Raw genomic sequence first — 10,225 nt, 5'->3', positions numbered from 1 at the left:
CATTATTATTATTCTTAAAAACATTTTTCTAATACATTAAGCTGCCAAAACAGCTCTGGCTCGTTAGGCCATGCACACTCATAGGTCGTTGCTTCAAGCCTACGATCACACTCTGAAATCCTAAATATTGGGACGTGGGTGTGTTCTGGGTATTGCCATATGTGATGGAGTTCATTATGCTTCCTACTGTCCAAGAATACTGTTGACATGCTGACGTTGCATCAACACCAGGTCTCAGGGTTTCAGAATATTGCATTTCAGATTGTTGCAATCATCTCTGTGCTGCAGCATAAGTGCACCAGGCTCCAGTTTTTTACCAATTATGTGGTCATGATTGACATTGTGCCTGCAGACAGCTTCAAGTACAAGTGGAAAAAGGCTTCAGAAACCACTGAGCTCCAGGCTCCATGGTACACATACATGCACCCTGTCAGTCCCACAGCTACAGTGTATTTATCTTACAGACATTCTCTGACAATCTGAATGGGAGCAGTTTGTGTCATGGTCCTGCGACCATGACTCAGTGACTTTGTGTTTGTGTTCTTTATTGTTATTATTCTTGGGCTGTTTTGGGATGGTTTGTGTTTGGGATTTTAGACACTGGGTTCTGGGTTTGTACTCCCTCTGTTGGTCCCTGGTGTTAGTGTTCCCCTGTCTCGTCAGGTTAATCAGGTCCAGCTGTTTCCCCCACCTGTGTGTGATTTCCCAGTGTCTCTTTGTGTACTTATAGTGTGTGATTTCCTCTGCTCCTCGTCGCGTCGTCTGTGTTCATACCTGGTGTAATCCCCTGCGTGCTCTCCCTTCATGCTCAGGTTTGCTATTTCTTTGTGTAGTTTCTCCCAGTTAGTTCATCCTTAGTTCTGTTTTACCATCCCCACTTTATATTGGATATTATCAATAAATCACCCTCACACCTGAATAAGTGCTGCGTTTTGAGTCCTCCTTCCGCTCTCCACACGGCCGCTGCCCCGGACCGTGACAGTTTGTGTGTTTGTAGAGCTGTTTGAAGTTATTACTGAGCACAGTTCCACATCGTTCCAGCTTTCACATATGTGCGCTATATAAATATGCACCACATATATTAACTAAGTACAACTATACTGTATGGTGTTTCCTTTCAGCACATTTGACTGACATGCAGTAATAAATAATAAAGGTCACACTTTAACAACACTAACACGTGGCACTTTTTCTCACATGTTTCTTATTTTAATCAGTTAAATTATAAAATGGATGTAAAAGGATCATAAAATAAATTTTACATTTACTTAGCTTGTATTTACATTTCATGAAACATTTGATTATAATACACCAAAGAAAAAATGAGTTACACTAAAAATGAATATATAGTTTCTATTCTGAGAAGGTCTGTCAAGTAAAACAAATTCGATGCCATTTACTGGATAGACGAGATCATGAGTTGAACAGAGAAGAATGAAGTATCCTCATGTATCCTTCATGCATACAGTTTACTGCATGTAGCTCCTGTTTTGTAAAATAAATCCGTATCATCAGATGTTTTAAGTCATACAGCACAGTTCAATACACCTGATGCCGTATTTGATGCCTTTTAAACTAAACCTGAAGCGACCAGAAGAAAAACAACAATCTTGTAAATCATTAATTTTTAATCTTTATAAATAAAATTCAAATGTGACGATTTCTGCAGTTATGTCTGTTTCTTTACACTGGCCCTATGATACAGAAATGCATTAACTATAAAGGACAAGGCACGAAGATTTCAGTGATTTATTGTCACAAAAGCCATATTGATAATTTGCCCCGAGCACCACGTTTAGCTTGTTTGTGGCTCAGTTTGTCCTCTGTATACCTTTTTCCTTTTTTTGCTTTCTTCTGACCACTACTCCTGCTGCGGCCTTCATCTGGGTCGGAGTTTTCTCCAGGACTCAGGTCAGACTTTATCTTTTCAAAGATTTATCTATTGCTATTACGTGATGTGTGGTCTTAGAGACACAGACAACCATTCACACTCACATTCACTCACAGATGCACACCTATGGGCAATTTAGATTAATCAGTTAACATATCCCCACAAACTGCATGTCTTTGGACTGTGGGAGGAAGCCGGAGTACGCGGGGAGAACATGCAAACTCCAAAAGAAAGACCCCGGCCTGATGGTGGAATCAAACTCAGGACCTTCTTGCTGTGCGGCAACAGTGCTAACCACCATGCTGCCCAATGATAATAATAATAATAATAACAATAACAATAATAGTAAAAATAACAATAATAATAATAGTAATAACAACATTTTATTTATAGGTGGCTTTATACCCTCACGGTCACCTCACCTCTGCTAACTTCTAACTCTGTTAAATTTATTAAATTCGGTTTTTGTGGATGCCCGGATGTTAAACTTAATTGTTACTAGAGATGGACCGATCCGAATATCGTTGTCGGTCCGATACTGACCTAAATTACTGGATCGGATATCAGAGAGAAATAAAAAATGTAATCCGATCCATTAAATATCACGAAAGCACCTCACAAAACTTGCGGCATGGCGTAACTCGGCTCATAACCTCGGAGCAGTGTGGTCACGTGATAGAGCGGCTGTGGCGTGCAAGACCTGTCCTGGAGCTTCCCAGAACGTTACCCCAGAGAAGTAAAGCAAGTGTGTAAGTTCATCTCTGAATGTTTGTAAAGCGTTCCAGCGTTAAGCTTAACAACCGATATATGGAGCGACTGCCGCTCTCTCTCTCTCCTGTTGCTGCTTCAATCATGAAACTGATCAGTGATCAGCTGATCGGCTTTTCTCTCTTGTTTGTTTTTGGCCACTTTGCGCCAGAAAGAGGAAACCAGCGGCTGAACAACAGCAGCACTTTTAAGCTTGATAAGCTGTTGTTAGGATTTATTTAATATTACTTTCTACACCAGGATCTTTTTCTACAGCTGATGTAACTGTGCAGGGGCGGATCTAGCAAAGTTTAGCCAGGGGGGCCGATAGGACATGAACAGGGAAAAGGGGGCACAAAGACATACTTTTCTTTCTTATTTTCATGTTTAATTTTAATAAATAAATATCTGAATCTTACAACTAAAGGTTTTACCTGATGTAAAATGTATAGAAGTCCATTATAATATTATTATTGTATAGGAACTATTAAGTCTAATATATATACCCTAGTAAGCTATAGTACTTTTTCCTTTGGGAACCATCTGTGCAATCTGCAATTCTGTTGAAGAAAGATGTTGAATCTATTTAATTATTGTGGAAAAATAAATAATTTTTTTTTTTTTACACGTGCATTAAATTTAAGTTGATTACGTCAATTAAGCATCACGAGGTGGGGGGTGGGGGGTGGTTCCCTCTGCTGGTGGTTGACAACCCTATTAGTTAGGTTGTTTAATATTTCCACTAAGTACTCTTTAAAATACCAGAATAGGGAGGATGGTGCAGGTTTAAATTTATTAGATTGATCAGTGTTGCTGAACTATGAAATATTTGGGGTGCAGTGTATTTTTTGCATACAGGTGTAACAGAATAGCTTTAGTGGGTTTTTAAAAAAAAAAAAAAAACTTGAGTATGAACTTATACAAAATGCAGCAAGATATTTTAAAAAAAAGTTTTATTGATTAAAAAAAAACACTATATCGGATTCATATCGGCAGATATCCAAATTTATGATATCGGTATCGAACATAAAAAAGAGGTATCGTGACATCTCTAGGCTTGACTACTGTAACAGCATCTTTACAGGTCTACCTAAAAAATCAGTCAGACAACTACAGCTCATTCAGAACTTCAGACCAAAAAAGTGGACCACATCAGTCCAGCTCTGAGGTCTTTACACTGGCTGCCTGTCCGTCAGAGGATAGACTTTAAAGTTCTGATGCTGGTCTATAAAGCTCTGAATGGTTTAGGACCAAAATACATCAGTGACCTGCTGACCCAGTATGAACCTTCCAGATCCCTCAGGTCATCTGGATCCGGTCTTTTATCAGTTCCCAGAGTCAGAACCAGACACAGAGAAGCTGCATTCAGCTTTTATGCTCCTTATATCTGGAACAAACTCCCAGAAAGCCTCAGATCAGCTGAAACACTCAGTTTATTTAAATCCAGGTTGAAGACTCACCTGTTCTCAGCTGCATTTGAATAAAGCACCAAATCCACACTTTTAAGCTTAAATTTCAAAACTTACATTTAACTACTGATTTTATCTACTGTTCTGATTTTATCTGTTTTGATTTTTGATTTTATCTACTGTTTTTTAATCAATTTTAAATCATGCTTTTTATTGTTTTTGTTTTTTAATGTCTCTGTAAAGCACTTTGAATCACCTTGCTGTTGAATTGTGCTATATAAATAAACTTGCCTTACTTCGCAGGTCGCATTTGAAAGCCGAGTCAGTGCATCCTTCATAACCCAACCTATCCCAGAATTCATAGTGCTGCCCAGCCAATTCGTTTCCAACAGTGGCGGCAGCTACTTAGTTTTAATATTACTCTTTCTGGGTCACAAAAGAAACTTTTTTTTTCATCATCAACAATTTTTATTTATTTCATTTTAAACCTTAATAACAGAACTTAAAAATAAATACATAAATAAATAATTTTAAAAAACAAACAAACAACAACAACAAAAACAAAGTTATCCTATTCTTTCTTCGCGCACCAATCCCCACACCACCACTCTGTCATTACTCCTGTTCTTCAAGTTACAGAAAGCCAGCATGTAAAGGGCCAAATACAATCATATTGATGCAATTTATCTAATAAACCATAAGCCACTTTTTCGTAAGACGCCAACTTAGCCATTGTCTTTAGCCACTCTTCATAAGGAGGGGGGCTCTTTTTCCGCCAATGTCTTAGCAGCACCCGTTTGGCCGTAGTGAGAGCCAGAATAATCCATCTTTTCGTATAAATGGAAAAATCTCCATCAGAAAGTTCTGTGGTTATACCAAGTATGGACAGTTTTGGTGAGATACCAAATCTCCTTTTTAAAACACTGAAAATTACCTCCATTATGTTTTCCCACCAATCCCGAAGTGCCGAACAGCTCCATAAGATATGTAAAATTGAGGCATTTTGACCATTACATCTCCAACATTCGTCCGTAGAGGCCAGGTTCCATTTATACAATTGTTGCGGTGTTCGATGCCACCTATGGACTATCTTAAGTTGAATAAATCTACTGCCTGTTTCTTTATACATAGTATTAAAATTTTGAAAACATGAATCCTGTTCAACTGAAGATATGTCCAATGCCACGTCCTGGGCCCAGTAGCCCTTAACTTTCAGGAGAGGGTGAGCTGACCGTTCTTGCAATAAGTGATAAATCTTAGTGGTGATGCCTTTACCCAAGGGGGATCTTGAGAGCAGGACTTCCACAGGGCCGCCCACAGGACAACTCAATAATGAACTATGTATTCGGACATATCTCCAGAATTGATTACGCTTCAACTTATATAACTCCACAATTTTATCAAAGCTTAAAAAACATTTGGTCCCACAGTCAAATAAATCTGATGCATTAAGGATGCCTGCTTTACGCCACTGTAGCCAGTCAACCGATGTCCCTCCAATTAAAATTCTTTTATTCTCCCATAAGGTTGCCGAAGGTGATTTAATAATGTCCCAGCGACCTGCCCTATGTAATTTACACCACAATGTCTTCACATTTGCAATTATAGGATGGTTAGTTTTATGACTGGTATCAAACAGCTCCCTCCAAGGAGAAATACCGCCATTAACTTCCGTCTCTATATGGGACCAGATGGGTTTAACTGGCGCAGTAGGTAACCAAGCTCTAAGTTGTTTCACGTTCATCACCCAATAATACCATTGGAAATTAGGCAATGAAAAACGTCCTTGTTTTGCACTCGCTTGAAGTTTCTTAATACTTAAACGATGCGGGGAGCTACTGCCGGATCAAAAAGTCTAGATCTTTGAAATACTTATCTGGAATGTGTAATGGAATATTAGATAAAATATAAAAGATCATGGGTGCAGTCATCATCTTAATACAACTAATTTTACCCCATATTGTGAGACGCACTCTGGACCATCTACCAAATTCCATTTTTATTCTTTCAATCATTGGCTCCATATTTGCTCGAACCATCTTAGTGTAATCCGAGGGAATTTGTATCCCCAAATACCTCAAACCATTCACGGACCACTGACACTCCCACTGTTTAAATAAAGTATGGGGGCAGTGTCCTGACATAGGCATTGCCTCTGATTTATCCCAGTTGACGCGATACCCTGAAAGCAGCGTAAAGCTTTCTATACATTCTAATAGGGCTGGAACTGACTTCCCAGGCTGGGTCATAAGTAACAACATATCATCTGCATATAATAGAAGCTTATGTTGACTATTACCCATCGAAATTCCAAATATATTTACATTATTTCTCAGTTTTTGTGCCAGAGGCTCTATAGCAATTAGAAAAAGCCCGGGGCTAAGGGGACAACCCCGTCTTGTGGATCTCTGTAAAAGGAATAGGTCTGATATGAGCCCATTCGTCAATACTCGCACTGAAGGCGAATCATATAATATCTTTATCTACCTGATAAAATTGTCACCAAAACCAAACTTTTCTAATGTCTTAAACAGATAATCCCACTCAACACAATCAAAAGCTTTTGCAGCATCCAGCGATAGGGCCACTGTTGGATATACTGAATCATATACATCATTTTGCAAATTAACCAACCGCCTAATATTATCTGAACCATAGCGGTTTAGAACAAAACCAGATTGGTCTGCATGAATTGTTTTCGCCATTACTGCTTTTAATCGGCCCGCTAAGACCTTTGCCAAGATTTTTTGGTCAGAATTCAGCAAAGATATGGGGCGGTAACCACCTGGGTCTAAAGGGTCTTTCCCAGTTTTAAGAATAAATGTTATAAGTCCAGAGTGCATTGACTGAGGTAATGAGTCTACTTTGAACGCCTCATTATAAACATCGAGCAAAAGGGGACTTAACATATCTTCAAATGCTCTATAGAAATCCAATGGTAACCCGTCTAATCCTGGAGCTGTATTAAGTGGCATACTGTTAATTGCACGGGTAATCTCCTCCACTGTAATTGGAGCATCTATAATCTGCTGGTCAGTAGTAGAAAGCTGTGGCAGGTTTAAATCAGTAAAGAATGCTTCGAATTTCTGTTCATCTAAACTACCTTGTGTAGAATAAAGATTATTGTAAAAGGCCCTGAATCCATCATTTATATGTCTAATAGAAGCTGAAATAACCCCATGTGATTGCCGTATGCCTGGGATATGGTTCATACTGTCTTTCTGTTTAAGACGGTATGCTAATAAGCGACTCGGCTTTTCTCCCATTTCCCAATATGCTTGATTAATGCGAAATAAAGCGTATTCTGCCTTTCTGTTGTACAGTACATTCAACTTATATTTAACTTTAACAATTTTATTCAACGTAACTCTGTCTTTTGTGTGGGAATGTACTGCCTCAAGTGCCTTTAATTTGGCTTCTAACTTAATAATATTCTTGTTAGCTGCCTTCTTTTTAAAGGGAGCGTAAGAAATTATCCTCCCCCTTAAGTATGCCTTCATAGCATCCCACCAAGTAGCCAATGTAGTGTCCTCTCGATTATTTGTCTGTTTGTAGAATTGTATTTCATCTCTTATCAATTTAATAAACCCAGAGTCTTTAATTAAGGACACATTTAAATGCCATCTGCGGCTTTGGGGGATCTGTAAAATATTTCCAAGACATAGAAAACTTGGCGCATGGTCCGAAATTACTATATTACCAATACTTGAATCTATAGAGTTATTCACTAAGGCTTCAGAAATAAGAAAGTAGTCGATTCTAGTATAAACATTATGAGGCGGAGAGTAAAAGGAGTATTCCCTGCCTTCTGGATGCATTGTCTGCCAAATATCATTCAGACCTAAATCTGAGGTCATCTGCCTTGTGGCAACTACAGATTTACTCTCTGTGCCTCTCCTAAGTGATCTATCTAGGTCTTGATCCAGTATTTGATTAAAATCTCCTCCTACCACTATTTGTGCACTTCTAATTCCAAAAGATACTGTGACAGGTTATGAAAAAAGGCGGGTATGTCCGCATTAGGTGCATAGATATTACATAAAATTATTGGTGTGTCCAGTAGTTAGGGCCAATATAAATCTACCTTCCTTATCTGTTATTACTTTTGTTTCAGTAAAGCTAACTGCTTTATGAATCAGAACCGACACTGCCCTACTTTTACCAGCTCCAGGACTGGAAAAGACTTTACCTGCCCAGGAACATTTAAGTTTTAAGGCTTCTGACTTACACATGTGCATTTCTTAAATAAAGGCTATATCAACTCTTGGTAACTTTAGATATGTTAATATTTTCTTCCTCTTAATCCCGTTATTCAACCCTTTAACATTCCAGCTGGCTGTTTTGAAATCTGTCTGTCTATCCATGTTACAATGTGGAATTAACGAACAAATATACGCACTTTTTAAAATGGCCTATCCCCCCCAAAGTCAAAGAAATGCAATTTAAAATAATTAATGGATATTACCCAGCAGCTGAAATGCTTAAAAAAAGGTTTGGGTTTGAGGTAGAGCCATGTGGATTTTGTTCACAAAAGGTGGAAAGTATTGATCATTTGTTTTTTTCCTGCTCAGTAACAACTGACTTCTGGCAAGATTTAGTAGACTGGTTGAGTATAAGAATAGATGGGATGACCCCACTGACTCTAACACAAGTTTTATATAATAATGGTGATCCATCTAAGGAACTGTCCATGCTACACAAGGTGGTGATAATTATGGGCAAATACCACATACACAAATGCAAATGGCAAAGTAAAAGACCTTCCCTAACTGTATTGAAAATTGAATTAAAATCTTTTTTGTCATCTTTAGAATTACTGAGGGATTCATGTAAAGAGGCTGCTTTGATATGCGACAATGGGACTGAACCTCTATCCTTTGAATGATTGTGTTTTTGGTGTACTAAGTAAGCCACATGTATGTTAAAGTGTTCGCAGAAAGGAAACTGTTATATGTCATAAAAATGGCCTTCATATATTTATGTATATGTATATATGTGTTTTTGTTTTTGGTTTTTTTGTTTTTTTGTTTTTTTCGTTTGGTTTCTTATTCAACCTTTTCAAGATGTTGTTGCACTAATGTTGTCTCCCAACGAGAGATTGTAATATGTGCATAAATGTAATTAAAGTATGAAAAAAAAAATGTTACAATGTGGAATTCCATATAACACTCCAATTCATAAGTATATCCATTGTAGAGGGTGGTTTTATGTGAAGATAAACCAATTTATAAATACAAGCATTCAAACTAAATAGAAACAAACTGAACAGAACAAGGGAAGCAAAACCAGAAGCACTGACATAAGACATAGACTTTCAAAGTAAAACAGGAAACATAACACAGAGGCGCTGACTTCACAAGGGGATACAGCTGACAGGATCGACCACAACCATGGCCCACAGAGACAGAACCAGAAGACTAAGAACTGTAACATTGTAACAAAAGACTAGAAATGATAAATGATGACAAAATCAAAGTCCAATAATAATGTAAAACTCAAAACACTGGGACATATATATTATACTATAAGACTCTTACCAGCTGCTCTTGGCAATTTTATTTGAAGTGTATTGTTTATTTGTATATACCTCACCCATGATGTTGATGGGCCATTTGTATTAATTGTAGTCATTTTAAAAGATCATCACATTAAAAACAGAAACTCAGACACTCATATAAGATGAAACCACAGGGGGTAAGTAAGTAAGTAAGTAAAATTTTATTTATATAGCACATTTCTAGATAGAGATCACAAAGTGCTTTACAAGATATAACAGATTAAAAAGACAAAATACAAACAAAGTTAGCAAAAGGCAGTTTTAAAAAGATGTGTTTTTAGCTGTTTTTTAAAAGTAATCAATGAATCAGCGGATCGTAAGTCCTGAGGAAGGGAATTCCACAGTCTGGCGGCCACAGTAGCAAAAGCTCTATCACCCCTAGTTTTCAGTCTCGTATACTGAATGACAAGTAGGCCCTGACTACTCGACCTCAGAGACCTACTAGGGGCATAGGGCTGTAAAAGTTCAATGATATATGGTGGTGCTTGTTGTTGAAGAGCCTTGAAAGTTAAAACCAAAATCTTAAACTGAAACATGAAACATGCCCGCAGTGATGTTGTGGTATAATGAAGTCTCGACTCTGAGGTTTTTGTCCCAACCTCCACACAGAGAGTTTGAATT

The sequence above is a fragment of the Aulonocara sp. 'chitande type north' Nkhata Bay genome, linkage group LG12 (assembly GCF_057382095.1).
Source record: "Aulonocara sp. 'chitande type north' Nkhata Bay isolate Kocher_YH1m ecotype deep benthic linkage group LG12, A_spYH_male_GT1.1, whole genome shotgun sequence".
Taxonomy (NCBI): Eukaryota; Metazoa; Chordata; class Actinopteri; order Cichliformes; family Cichlidae; genus Aulonocara; species Aulonocara sp. 'chitande type north' Nkhata Bay.
The sequence above is the reverse complement of the archived record's forward strand: the minus strand, read 5'-3'. Positions refer to the sequence as shown.